The 10,738-nt window shown below is 45.2% G+C and overlaps 1 long non-coding RNA gene across 1 annotated transcript; it reads right to left on the bottom strand.

Annotated features, from left to right (window-relative positions):
• Positions 1–2,266: 2,266 nt before the first annotated feature.
• LOC308580286 lies at positions 2,267–4,077 on the bottom strand. Its single transcript, XR_014004785.1, has 2 exons — positions 3,497–4,077; positions 2,267–3,029 (listed from the first exon to the last, which is right to left on the bottom strand). It is a non-coding gene; the product is annotated as an uncharacterized lncRNA (long non-coding RNA).
• Between the last annotated feature and the right edge of the window lie 6,661 nt (positions 4,078–10,738).

Below are 10,738 nucleotides of genomic sequence, written 5' to 3'. Positions count from 1 at the left end.
GACATTTCACACTGGGTTCCAGTGGCGTAGCATGGGCTGCTGGCACCCGGGGTCACACGGAGGGGTCTGAGGAAAGCAAAACGGGTGGAATAGAGAGATCGCAGCTGCAGAGATAAGAAAAGAAGAGTCGATCCATTGTCTGGAGAGGTCACTTCCTGGTTCGCATGGAGAAGTCATTTTTAACGGAGTCCAGCAACGGAAGTACATAGCTATATTGAGCCAGCACTAGGTGTTGAAATTTTGCGCCCCTAACATTTTTGCAGCCAGGACAACCACCCCTATGCTCCCCCACCACCACATGCTACACCACTGCTGGGTTCCATTTTGAATCAAGATGGTGGGTCTAAATGTCACTTTGACCAATTTTGGTCATAGTTTTGGCTGCCTCTCAAGATCCTAGTCACAAACTCAGTACAGTGATTCCTGGAGCGGGAATGGGGGTCTATATAGATGTTGTGGTGCCAGACACCATTTCAAGGCAAGATAGCATCCTGAAGTATGACTTTGGCATGACCTCACCCTTTTTTGACATAGGTTTGGCCTCCTCTCAAGACATCCTCACCAAACACGAGGGTGGCAACATGAGAACAGGCCTTCTCTGCAGTGGCTCCCTGTCTGTGGAATGCTCCCCCCAGGGAAGTTCACCTGGCGCCTTATAATAATAATAATAATTTATTATTTATACCCCACCCATCTGGCTGGGTTTCTCCAGCCACTCAGGGCGGCTTCCAACAAAACACTAAAATACAATAACCTATTAAACATTAAAAGCATCCCTAAACAGGGCTGCCTTTAGATGTCTTCTAAATGTTTGGTAGTTATTTTTCTCTTTGACATCTGGTGGGAGGGCGTTCCACAGGGCGGGCGCCACTACCGAGAAGGCCCTCTACCTGGTTCCCTGTAACTTGGCTTCTCACAGCGAGGGAACCACCGGAAGGCCCTCGGCGATGGACCTCAGTGTCCGGGCAGAACAATGGAGGTGGAGACGCTCCTTCAGGTATACTGGACCAAGGCTGTTTAGGGCTTTAAAGGTCAGCACCAACACTTTGAATTGTGCTCAGGAACTTACTGGGAGCCAGTGTAGGTCTTTCAAGACCGGTGTTATATGGTCTCGGCTGCTGCTCCCAGTCACCAGTCTAGCTGCCACATTCTGGATTAATTGTAGTTTCCGGATCACCTTCAAAGGTAGCCCCACATAGAGCGCATTGCAATAGTCCAAGCGAGAGATAACCAGAGCATGCACCACTCTGGCGAGACAGTATAGCCTTCACTATACACCTTTAGGCGCCAGGCAAAAAGGTTCCTTTTCAACCAGGCCTTTCCTGACTCAATCTACATCCTATACCCTGTTTAAAAATGCTGGCTCTTTTGGGGGGGTTTTATTGGGTTGTTGGTTTTGTTTTGACTTTATGTATTTTATATTTTATGTGTTCTGCCCTGAGACCTTCAGTTATAGGACGGTACAGTCATACCTCATGTTACGTCCACTTCATGTTACGTTCTTTCAGGTTACGTCCTGCAGTGACCCAGAAGTACCAGAAAGGATTACTTCCTGGTTTCGCTGCTCGTGCATGCGCAGAAGCACAAAATGACGTCACGCACATGCGCAGAAGAGGCGAATCACAACCCGCGCGTAATAATAATAACAACAACAACAACAACAACAACTTGACATAAGGGTTCTCAAGGTGGGGATCAGCAGACTTTGTCCCCATCGGGATGCCAGGAGCCATTCTGAAGCAAGTTACCAGACCAAAACATCATTTGGGATGGCTTTGTCCATTTTTGACCTCTTACTATATCATTGCCAAATTCAGCATGAGGGTTCCTGAGGTGGAGGTGAGAGTCTTCGTTGACATTTAGACACCAGGTACTGTTTTGAATCAAGATGACAGACTGAAACATGACTTTGACATGACTTTCTGTGGTCCAGAGAGCCTAGAATTTTCCAAGATAGTGATATGGATGGGTTTTGTATCATTGGATACTAAAGCATAGCTTCTAGAGTTCTCGTTTTAATCCAACAACCCTTGTTCTTTCTTTCAGGTCACTTCCATAGGACATGGAGGAGGTATTAACGCTCTTTTCTAGAAGCTTATCTAACTTGGACTGCTCTTCCTTAAGCAAGAATAGAGTAGGATCAGGGATTTTGTTGCAGCCACTTCTGTAAATTACATAAAATCCTTACCTGACCATCAGAGATGCCTGATTGGAAGCATAAAGGCATGCAGACAGAGCTAACATTGCATGTAAATGATGGCGAGAGTCAAAAAATGGCTTTTAATGATCCATTGGGCTACAAAGCATTACACATAAAAACCTTTGTTAAAAAGAGGCAAGTGGGAGATCATGACTCAGCGTGTTATCTCCACGGTGTTGTTTAGTCTATCCGCTTTCGGAAAATTAAATAATACAATTAAAGTTAAATGGACCACAAAAGAATAACAATTAGAGTATTGCAATGTATCAGAATGTTGTTAGTTTGGGCAATAATTCAAATCTGGCAAGAATCTCTCATTGTCACTGGTGTCCTTGATTTGAACTTTTTTTCTCCCTCACCGCCCCTCATTATATTTGCAAAGTCTTTGATTCGTGCTCTGTGTTTGGAAACATATGGCAGCTTCATTTTTTGCCACAGGATTCATGAAGACCTTATTGAGAGAGGTTCAAAAATGAGCAGCTGCAGTGATGGGAAGAACACTTTGGTGAGAAGAGAATGGGAAGTTTGCCTCAGCATTCAAAACACAGCTTTGTACCAACAAAACAAACTAACAGCTCCAAGTGGTGATGGCCAATGAAACAACCATGTGATGCATGTCAATGGACTTCTGTGTTATTCAATTAACTCCAGTGCACTTTACCAATAGCCTTGAAAAATGTTGTTATACGATCTGGTCTAGCAGATGTGTTGATGGCTGGGGGTAAGACCCAGCCTTAAGCTGCAATCCTGTGCACATTTACTTGGGAGTAAACCTTTTGGGCAATGAGATATACATCTGAGTAAACTTGCACGGAATTGCACTGATACTCTGGTAAATCATAGAATCATAGAATCATAGAATCATAGAGTTGGAAGAGACCACAAGGGCCATCGAGTCCAACCCCCTGCCAAGCAGGAAACACCATCAGAGCACTCCTGACATATGGTTGTCAAGCCTCTGCTTAAAGACCTCCAAAGTAGGAGACTCCACCACACTCCTTGGCAGCAAATTCCACTGTCGAACAGCTCTTACTGTCAGGAAGTTCTTCCTAATGTTTAGGTGGAATCTTCTTTCTTGTAGTTTGGCTCCATTGCTCCGTGTCCGCTTCTCTGGAGCAGCAGAAAACAACCTTTCTCCCTCCTCTATGTGACATCCTTTTATATATTTGAACATGGCTATCATATCACCCCTTAACCTCCTCTTCTCCAGGCTAAACATGCCCAGCTCCCTTAGCCGTTCCTCATAAGGCATCGTTTCCAGGCCTTTGACCATTTTGGTTGCCCTCCTCTGGACACGTTCCAAATATTTGGAGCGCTGTGGTCTTATTCACAGCTAGACATCCTTTTCATCTGCCCTAGTGTGGGTTTGGCTCTCATTTCATATAAGTTCTTTTTCTGCTACAAAAGCAGCTTCTCTGTGCATAGTACATAGTTAAACTTATGAAATTCCCTACAACACTGTCAAGGCTCTGTCAAGGCTTCGGAAAAGCTATTCCTCCCCCGGTTTCAGAAAGAGCAGAGAAAACAAGGCAGGGTCCTTTTTAATGAGTTTTATTCGATCCTAATAGCAAGAGACAAAAGAACACAACAAGAATTAACAATGGCGTTGCTCCAAACTGGGCTCCTCCAGAGCCAGCGTGGTGTAGTGGTTAAGAGCAGTAGTCTTGTAATCTGGGGAACCGGGTTCGCGTCTCCGCTCCTCCACATGCAGCTTCTGGGTGACCTTGGGCCAGTCACACTTCTCTGAAGTCTCTCAGCCCCACTCACCTCACAGAGTGTTTGTTGTGGGGAAGGAAGGGAAAGGAGAATGTTAGCCGCTTTGAGACTCCTTCGGGTAGTGATAAAGCGGGATATCAAATCCAAACTCTTCTTCTCCTCCTCCTCCTCCTTCCTTCCTAGCAACAGCATCTCCCTTTACGGTGGCTGCTTGTGGCCCAAAGTCTCTGATTCCGTTGTTCCTGCACCCTTTATGAAAGTCAAGTTCTGGGAGATGGGGAATCAGAAATACTCTTCAGTGACAACGTATCAGTTGGCTGCCCTGCCTCTGTCTCCCCTCTTCCCAACTCTGCTGTTCGTCTGTCTCTGAGCTATGACTTTCCTCAAACCTAAACAGCCTCAGCCCAGTATACCTGAAGGAGTGTCTCCACCCCCACCGTTGTGCCCGGACGCTGAGGTCCAGTGCCAAGGGCCTTCTGGTGGTTCCCTCACTGCGAGAAGCTAAGCTACAGGGAACCAGGCAGAGGGCCTTCTCAGTAGTGGCGCCCGCCCTGTGGAACACCCTCCCATCAAATGTCAAAGAGATAAACAACTACCTGACATTTAGAAGACATCTGAAGGCAGACCTGTTCAGGGAAGTTTTGAATGTGTGACATTTTAATTTATTTTTAATCTTTGTTGGAAGCCGTCTAGAGTGGCTGGGGAAACCCAGCCAGATGGACGGGGTACAAATAAATTAGAGTGGTACCTCGGGTTAAGTACTTAATTCGTTCCGGAGGTCTGTACTTAACCTGAAACTGTTCTTAACCTGAAGCACCACTTTAGCTAATGGGGCCTCCTGCTGCTGCCGCGCTGCCGGAGCACAATTTCTGTTCTCATCCTGAAGCAAAGTTCTTAACCTGAAGCACTATTTCTGGGTTAGCGGAGTCCGTAACCTGAAGCGTATGTAACCCAAGGTACCACTGTAGTATTACTATTATTATTATTATTATTATTATTATTATTATTATTATTAACCCCTCAAACCCCTGCTGTAAATCAATGCTGCATTCTTCTTCTCCTGCGGCGTCCACCATTCCTCATCTGTCTCGCCCTCTTGAGTCCAATCCCTGACCGACAAGGTGTAGCGATGGCCAAGAACGTGAAAAGAGTTTAGACAAATTCATGGTGGATAAAGCCAGCAATGGCTGTTTGTCAGAATGGCTATGCACTACCTTCACAATCAATGGTAAGCCTCTGAATACCAGTTGCTGGAAACCGCAGTTGGGATGTTGCACTCAGGATCTGCTTGTGAGTTTTCCATAGGCATCTGACTGGCTACTGCAAGAACAAGCTGCTGGTCTGGAGGAGGTTATAGCCTGCTGTCATAAGGCTCTTGTTAAATTCACTTCAAACGCCCAGCCAACCCAGTATCCTGAACCTGACTGAGGTAAATGGTAAATGGCGTTTCTATGCGCTCTGGCTTCCGTCATGGTGTTCTGTTGTGCCAGAAGCGGTTTAGTCCTGCTGGCCACATGACCCGGAAAGCTGTCTGTGGACAAAGACCAGCTCCCTCGGCCTGAAAGCGAGATGAGCGCTGATTGACTACATGGAATTGGCAGAAATGACTGGCAGAATCCGAGACCAGGGAGAAGAGATGGTGAAAGAAGACTGGAAGAAATTTAAAGACTATTTACAGAAATATTGTAAAATTAATGAATGCTAGAAGGATGTTGGATAGAAACTAAGGGGTTTCCAGCTGTAATGCTTTAGGAGATACGAAAAAAAAGGTTTACAAATGGGTAAAAGCTTAATGGTAAGGATTTGCTGAACTAACAAATTGAAGTGGAATACAAAGAAGGGAGGTATGAGGAAGTCTGGGGAAATAAGCGTAAGGAAGATATGTTATGGAAGATTACTTGTTTTTTAACTGTTTTTATGTTGTATTTTGTATTTTGTTTCTTTTTATTTTTCATTTTCATTGTTATATTTTAAAAAACTTTAATAAATATATTTTTAAAAAAGAAAGAAAGAAAGCGAGATGAGCGCTGCAACCCCATAGTCGCCTTACCTTTACCTTTACCTGTCCCTGAGAATGGGCAAATTCAGATGCCTTAGGAATGCATAACAAGCACAGAGAAATATTGGGTGTATTCCACTTCTAGCCTCAATCAATGAAAGGATCAGAAGCCTCTTGAGAACCCAGCTTCCTATTTTCCCAACATTCATAGATTTGCCTGATCTTCACTTGAAGTGCAGTTTGGGGGCTTTCGAAAATGCTTTGTCACAACTTAATAGTGTTTGAACAAACAAACAAACAAACCTGTTTTCAAGTTCCAGCACAAATAAAGTTTCAGCTGCCATTTTTCCAGTCACTTTGAAAGCAAAGAGAAATCAAATTCGAAGTCATTTGGGATTATACAGGTTGAGTTTCATAACGATCTTAGAAAGCCAGGCTGCAGCCTTAGCCCTACCTGCATCTAAAAGAAGGCTTGTTAACGTTTGCAAATCCCTTTTCAGAATCAGCTCCATGTGAATCTGCTTCTGGTTTCAACCTTTCTCAAGCTAACCTTACTTAAAGCAATATCACTTAAATGAGTTGCATGATTTTTTGAGTCACTTGCAGCATATCAACGTGAGGCTGATTCAAGACTCCTTTGGAGCTGGCTTTGGCAACAAATACTTATTCTGAGATCAGAGGCACATTTTAATATGTAAAATGTGTTTCTTGGGCAAGAAATCCCTCTCATTTATTCTCTCTCTCCCCCCACCCCTTTTATCATTTCAGGCTGAGCAGCAGAAAGCCTTTCATTAACATACTTCTCCACCACATAAAAGTGAGCTATTGTGTCAAAGACTACAGCTGGTGAAAGTAGTAGATGAGGTAATATCAGGCAGATGCATCTGCGCTCATCAAAGGGAACTTCAGATGCTCTGGGAAGAAGGTAGAGGAATTGAGGTGCCCACATTTACCCACCTTTCCCAACCCCCTGGGTTGGTTTCGAAAGAGATACCCTTGATTCAAAAAGATTTAAATGCACACATACACCACCACCACTTCCTGGATTTTCTTCCTTCCAGTGGCGTAGCGTGGGTTGTCAGCACCCGGGGCAAGGCAAGTAATTTGCGCCCCCTAACCCGTGGATTTGCACCCCCTAACCCATGGATTTGCGCCCCCTAACCCTTACCCCCAGATGTTGCGCCCGGTGCGGCCGGGCCCCCCTGCACCCCCCACGCTACGCCACTGCTTCCTTCCCTTCAGTCTGGGCCCAGTTTGACCCCCCTCCAGGGGACCATGTAAGTTACCTCGTGGGCCCTTTATCGGCTTATGTGGGACCAACATGGATATCTGGCCCTGATGAATACTTGAGGTTCCCGACCCTATGGTTGTAATTCGTGGGCAATCATTTAATTTTATCCTGATTCTAATTTTTAAGATGTATTTTAATCAATTGTTTGATTGTGTTTCAATGTATTTGATATTTGATGTTAGCCGCCTTGAGCCCGGTCTTGGCCAGGGAGGGCGGGGTATAAATAAAAATTTACTTATTTACTTACTTACTTCCTACACAGTTCTGAAACCATCTAATGAAAACGTTCCCTGCACACTGCTTCAGAACACCCTTGTCACCATCATGGCATGCCAGAAATCTTCTGCTTCAATTCTCCTCTCCTCCCATTGGCTGAGCACTGGGTGGGCAGAGGTGTACAGCCAACATGCATCGTTTGCCTTCAACACATCTGGGCCAGTTGGATGTCCGGTGCAGAAATTGCTTGGAAGACAAAGCATTGGGCTGTGCACTTCATTAGGGACCAACTTTCCGTACTCCTGGCCTGGCTGCATGACACACAACTGGGAACATGAGCAATCTGGAGCCAGGAAATGAAAAGGAACAGTAAGCCAGCACAGCCAGGACAGCAATGCTCATACTTATCCGGCAATTTGAACCCACCAGACATGTGCAATGGTGTATTCAGGGGGCAGCAGTTTGATGCACCTCACACAGCAGAATAAGCAGGAAGATTCCCAAACACAGCTGGACTGGCTTGTCTACCATCTAAAGAGCTCCCTGTAGGCCCATGAAATCCAGAGTTTATTTTATTTTTAAAAAATGATTTGTATTGAATTTTACAATTTTATCATCATCACAATCAATATTTCAAAAACAAAATACATTATAAATCCTCAACCCCAACCCCAGTGACTTCCCTCAACTCCCTTTTCTGGTTTTTTGGCATATTATCTCTCCCTGCTTATTGGTTAATTCTTATTCTTTATAGTTTTTAAAATAATAATTATTCTTCTCTTATCATTTTGACATCCTGTTTCTATTTCTACATTTATTCTGTGAATTGCAAGTGTTTAATCAAACCCTGCAAGTGAGACCACTTCTTTATGTTGATTCTGTAAATATAACATAAATGGTTCCCAGTCCTTCTTAAAATCTCTGTTGTCTTTATCTCAAAGTCTTTCCGTTAGTTTTGCCATTTCAGCATTTTCCATCAGTTCTCCTTGCCATTCTTCTTTAGCTGGTATTTCAGTACTTTTCCATCTTTGTGCATGAAATCCAGAGTTTAAATGGCCTGTATACACTGCATCTGTGTGCAAGTTGTTTCTCTTGACTGCAGGCACAAGAAAGGTTTGAAACAATCCTCCATATCTACAAAATCAAAGCCCATTAGATAACTCCTTCGAGGGGGGGGAGGGATTCTGAGCATGACCTGTATTATGACCAAACACATTGAATACCATAGCCAGAGCTTCGTCTTCAAGGCCACATGCCGTAGAGCTTGCCAGCCGACCTCTAAACCAGTGGGTATTGCCCCCTTGATATTGAGGGATGATTTCCAATCATCGTGGGAAAGGGAGGTCACTAACGAGGTTCAATCCTGCGGATTGTCTCACCTTTACTTTGAGTCTATGACGTACAATCAAGCTAGAGCTGTGATCTCCCGGAGACTGAGTGACATTGCTAGACAAGAGGACATAGCCCAGGTAAAACCAGGGATGTTCCTAGGGGACCAGATCTATCGGACCATACCAGCCCCCTACCTTGCAGAAATCCACTATGTGGAATACCGTAGACTTCTTACAGCGGCTAGATTAAATGTCCTTGACTCTGCGATATTGTGGGGAAGGTACAGGGGAGTACCATACGCCCAGAGAACCTGTCATTGTGCCATGGGTGTGGTTGAGTCCACCAAACACATCCTCTTGACTTGCCCTTCTTATGCAGAGCTTAGACAAAACTTTATAGACCCACTCCTATGTCAATCTAGCTTCCTATCTGGAGAAAACCAGGTTTTACACTTACTGAATAACGTCACTAGAGCTATACCTTTCTTGGTGGCCAAATTTCTTTTTTTAGCTTTTAAGTGTCACAAGACTATAATTGACTGTATTGACATGGGGCTATCTGTTTAGCCCATTTTAGTGTTGGCTAAGTTCTAAAATCGTCCTGGAGCTTTTAACTGTGTTTTGACAAATGTACTTTTTTCTGACGGACGGTCGAATAAAAGGTTGATGATGAAACATTGAATACCTGCAAGCAAGGTGTGAAGGGTACCAGGTGTTAGTTCAAACAAACTAGGAGGATCAGCAAAGAGAAGATGAAACCATTGATGGCACGTCGATCATGGTGCGCTTTGCTTTGCTCCCTGGTTTCAGCCAGCCCAAGCCAAACATTTGCAAGAAATGAATGTCAGTACAAAGCCTCATGCATACAGATCAGCCGCCAGATCAGCCATGTTGAGGACAGTATGATTTATATCTCACACCCACACACTCAAACGCACAGCACTGCCTTTATGATTGTTTCTAAGGAGGATACAATAGCTGTATATGCCAGCGAGATGTTTCTGGCCAGGAACATCAGCCATATCTCCTACTCAAGTCCAACTTTCGTCCTCTAGATCTGGGAATAGCTGTGTGTCTCATGCTGCAGATATATATATATAGGTTTTTGAGCTGGGGGTCCACTGTGCGTTCGTGGTAACCGCTGCCAGAAAATCAGTTTGCTAAACCTACCAAAAGAACAGAAAGTTTTGACTCCCAACCATTTTTGTCCTTCCAAACTACACAAGGGGAACTTTCCTTTGGGGAAGTTTTTGTCTGAAAATCCACGCCAGTGGAAGAAGGCAGAACTAACCGCCTTAAGAAAAAGGGTCATTTCAAACTCCTCTCTGGCCCCATCTGTACCAAGTGCCTGCCAACCTAGCAGTTTGAAAGCATGCCAGTGCAAGCAGATAAACAGGTACCACTGCGGCAGGAAGATAAACAGTGTTTACATGCGCTCTGGCACTCGTCACGGTGCTCCGTTGCGCCAGTAGCAGTTTAGTCGTGCTGGCCACATGACCTGGAAAACTGTCTGTGGACAAACGCCAGCTCCCTCGGCTTGAAAGCAAGATGAGTGCAGCTCCCCATAGTCGCCTTTGACTGGACTTAACCATCTAGGAGTCCTTTACGTTTACCTATTAGAACAGTACAGGAGCATATCTGGCGTCATGGTGCAAAGATACCTCCGGCACCCCATCCCCCGGCAACTCTAAAACAAGGGAGGGAGCGGTGGAAAATGTCCTCTGCCTCCCCCACCGCCCTGATCCCCAGTGTGGTGGCGGTGATCAAGCAGGAAAACGTGCTGGCAGACATGCTCTCCGGCATCGGGGCGCCCGAGAAGGCAGCCCAGGAAGGCTGCACGCCGCCTTTTGCCAGGAAGCAGGAGGAGGACAACGACCGGGAGCAGGGCCATCATTAGCAGATGAAGAGGCTTGGCATCCTAAACCTCTGCAGGGATCGCTGACCTCCTGCAGAGGCTTGGGAAGGAAGCTGCATGCCCGCCAGCC

This window comes from Podarcis bocagei, assembly GCF_964188305.1.
Source record: "Podarcis bocagei genome assembly, chromosome: 2".
Taxonomy (NCBI): Eukaryota; Metazoa; Chordata; class Lepidosauria; order Squamata; family Lacertidae; genus Podarcis; species Podarcis bocagei.
Note: the sequence above shows the minus strand (reverse complement) of the source record. Positions and strands in the feature narration are given on the sequence as shown.